Raw genomic sequence first — 3,550 nt, forward strand, 5'->3', positions numbered from 1 at the left:
AGCAATGTCGGCTGGCGACCCCCAGGGGGAGGGCCTTCTCTGTGGGTGCCCCCACCCTCTGGAACGAACTGCCCCCCGAGATCCGGATGATTCCGGATCTCCTTACTTTCCGCCGCGCCCTCAAGACATGGCTTTTCCAGCAAGCGGGCCTGACCTAGGGAGGATTTTAGGTAGGGATGATTTTAACAGCAATTTTAATCGGAAACACAGCCGTCAATATTTGGTTTTTAATTCGGTTTTTATTGGGGTTTATATTTTTGTGTTTTTGTGTTTTTGTATTTGTGTATAGTATCTGTTTTTAAATATGCTGTGAACCGCCCTGAGTCCTATGGGAGAAGGGCGGTATATAAATTAAATTATTATTATTATTATTAAGAGGCCAAGAACTCTTGTAAACTGACACTTCGCAATAGAAGACCCAAACAATGCATGTATTAAATGTAAACTACTTGAATTTATTAAAAAAAAAAGTAAAGGGACTGGAGCAGAGGTCCCCAATCTATGGGCCGCGGCCCACTACAAGGCCGTGACCTATTGGCCACTGGGCCACAAATGACTGGCCAGTGCACGTATGCGCACTCACCCCGCCCTTGTCGACGCTAGCCAAGCTGCAAACCTTGCAAGAGTGCCAGCCGCAAGCCTCTCATTGGCGGTGAGGCGCGAGCCAGTGCTAGAAGCCTCATTTGCGGAGTGTGCATGCTCAGGGCCTGTTGGCGCACATGCAGTCACATTTGCATGTGGCTCATTAAGTTGCCTGTCCCTCCCTTTCCCAGGGGCCGCCAACCCAGAAAGGTTGGTGAACCCTGGTCTAGAGGCAACTTTAGTCACTCTGAAACTCAACGAACAAAGTGAAAAATCCCAACCTAAAAATAACTCCATATATGAACCTAAAGAAAAGCGGACTTCCGGTGTGCAGGCGACTTCGTCGGACGCAGCCGACAGCTGCCTCCCGCCTGTTTTCGCGTAAAAGCCGTTTTGACAGCAAGCATCAGCTGTCAAACGGCTTGATACCCTTCCCCCGGGCATAGGGGGATCGGTGAGCTGCCCGGGGTAGGAGTTGAGTTCCCGAGTCGTCTTTTGTGGACGATGTAGGTTAGAACTCCTCCGGAGCCCCGAGGATTCTCCGCGATCCAGGACGCCTTCGCTTTGGCGAAGCTAGAAGTCGCCGCCACCGCTGCAACTTAAATTGAACTGTGAGTTATTATATGCAGACAAACCGAACCTGGAAGTCTGTTTTTTATTCTGGATATTACTCTAACTTGGAATATTCTGATCTTCCCCATACTTGGGGCGGACTGAGTGAAAGTGAACTTAAAATGGCGTTGGAATGAAACTTTTTAGCAAGAAGAAACGAAAGTGATTTGGATTTCCGGTCTGGAACTTTCGCTACTTTTAAGACTTTCATTACTTGCTTTGGATTAACTGTTAAAAAGACTTTTACATAGACTGAAATTTTAAACTGTTAATATGGCATCGAGAAAAGTGGTGTCCACAACCTCAAAATCAATTACATCTCCGACTCCCCAGCCGCTCCAACAAATTTCTAAGCCGGTTTCCCACCCGCCACCCCTACCGCCATCTTCCTCATCTCCAGCGCCCCCTGGTAAAGAATTACAGGATTTAGTGTCTGAAAGTATTAAGCAAATGACAGATGTTACAAAAAATGGATGCTAAAATTGAGAATAAGATTGATCAATTAATACAGCAACAACAAGAATTATTACAGAAACATGAGGGCTTCCATTTGAATATGACAACTGCTTTTCAAGGTTTGGCTGAATATGTGGATGGGGTGGCAGAAAGGGTGGAGGAAAATGAACAGAGGGCTGAAGTGAGCGAGCAAAGATTGGAACTCGTAGAGGAGGGCTTGGAAAATGTTAAAGGTGACGTCTTGGTCGCTCAATTCCGGGACATGGAGTACGCGATTCGAATTCGCGGGCTGGCTGAGGACTCAAAAGAAAAATTAAGAGAAGTAATCTCAGGAGCATTGGCAGATGCCTTGGCTTGTGGGCAGGAATTAATCTACGATGAAATAGAACGCGTCTTCAGGGTGAATTCTTGGGTGGCTCGTCAAAGAAATTTGCCAAGAGATGTGGTGGTGTATTTTACAAGAAAAATGAGACGAAATGAAATAATGCAGCTTTTTTACCAACAAAGATTTAAGATTTTAAACCAAGACATCATTCTTTTAAAAGAAATTCCAGCGAAAATACTTAAAGCGCGTCGTGACTATGCTTTTTTGGTGCAGGAACTTAAGAACAGACAAATGATTTTCAGATGGGATATACCGGTGGGTATAATCGTAACTGTGGCTGGTAAGCGTTATAGAATTAATTCGGTTAAAAAAGCGAATGATTTTATGGTGTCTGTGTTGCGAGTGGAGCGTCCACCCACACCTCAAAAGACTGATCCAGCTGAGCACTTGATTGTGGACCTCCCTTCTACTTCCGGTGTTAAGGATGCAAATGGGTGTTTAAAAGATGATGGAATAGAACAAAGAATGACTCGCGCAGCTCACAGACGCAAGGAAAAAGAACAAATGACAGTTCGCTCGTCAACATCTGACAGCCCGCCACCTGCTATTTCTGAGCCAGTAGGTGGCGCTCGACCCAAGGTTTTTGTTAAGTCTTACGCTTCAAGTATCGCTATAGGATTGAAATCAGCCAATGTTTAAAATTTCATCTTGGAACGCAGGGGGGCTTAACACACCCCACAAAAGACGTAAGATTTTTCATTATTTAAGACATTTTAATAATGATATCATATATCTACAAGAGACTCATATTGTGGCTAAAGATCAAAAATTATTGTTAAATTCTAAGCTTGGAGATTTGTTTGCTGCACATGCTCTAAAAAAAAAAAAGCTGGGGTTGCATTATATATAAAGAAACATCTTTCACCTATTTTAAAAGAAGCTGACAAAGAAGGAAGATTTTTATTTGTGGAAATAAACTTAAATGGAAGAAAGTGTTTAATAGTGGGGGTTTATGCCCTCAATCAACTGTCATCTCAAAAACAATTTTACAGACAATTACACCAGAAAATTGTGGCTATGGATTATAATTCTTTGATTGTTATGGGGGACTGGAATGGGGTACTTGATACTTTAAAAGATAAAAAGACAATTTCTAAGGATGTGGCCCTTTCCAGACTCCCTAAATCTTTTTTTGCAATGATGGAAGATTTGGAGCTGGTGGATGTTTGGAGATCACAACATATGAACGAACGGGACTTTACTTTTTTCTCTCATAGACACGAGTCTTTCTCAAGGATTGATTTTGTTTTGACATCAACCGATTTACTTACTGCTTGCAATAAAACAAAAAATTTTCCCAGAACTTTGACTGACCGTAGTATGGTATGGTTAGAGATTGGTCAACAAAAAAAAAGGAAATCTTGGAGAATAAATGAAAATTTGTTTAATTATGAGGATAAGGTCAAAGTTCTGAAGGAACATATGGAAGAGTTTTTTCAATTTAACTTGAATAAAGATACTCCTATACATACTGTTTGGGACGCCAGCAAAGCCTATTTGAGGGGCCTATTAATT

Source organism: Protobothrops mucrosquamatus, unplaced genomic scaffold, assembly GCF_001527695.2.
Source record: "Protobothrops mucrosquamatus isolate PMUCROS unplaced genomic scaffold, P.Mucros_1.0 scaffold1939, whole genome shotgun sequence".
Lineage (NCBI taxonomy): Eukaryota > Metazoa > Chordata > Lepidosauria > Squamata > Viperidae > Protobothrops > Protobothrops mucrosquamatus.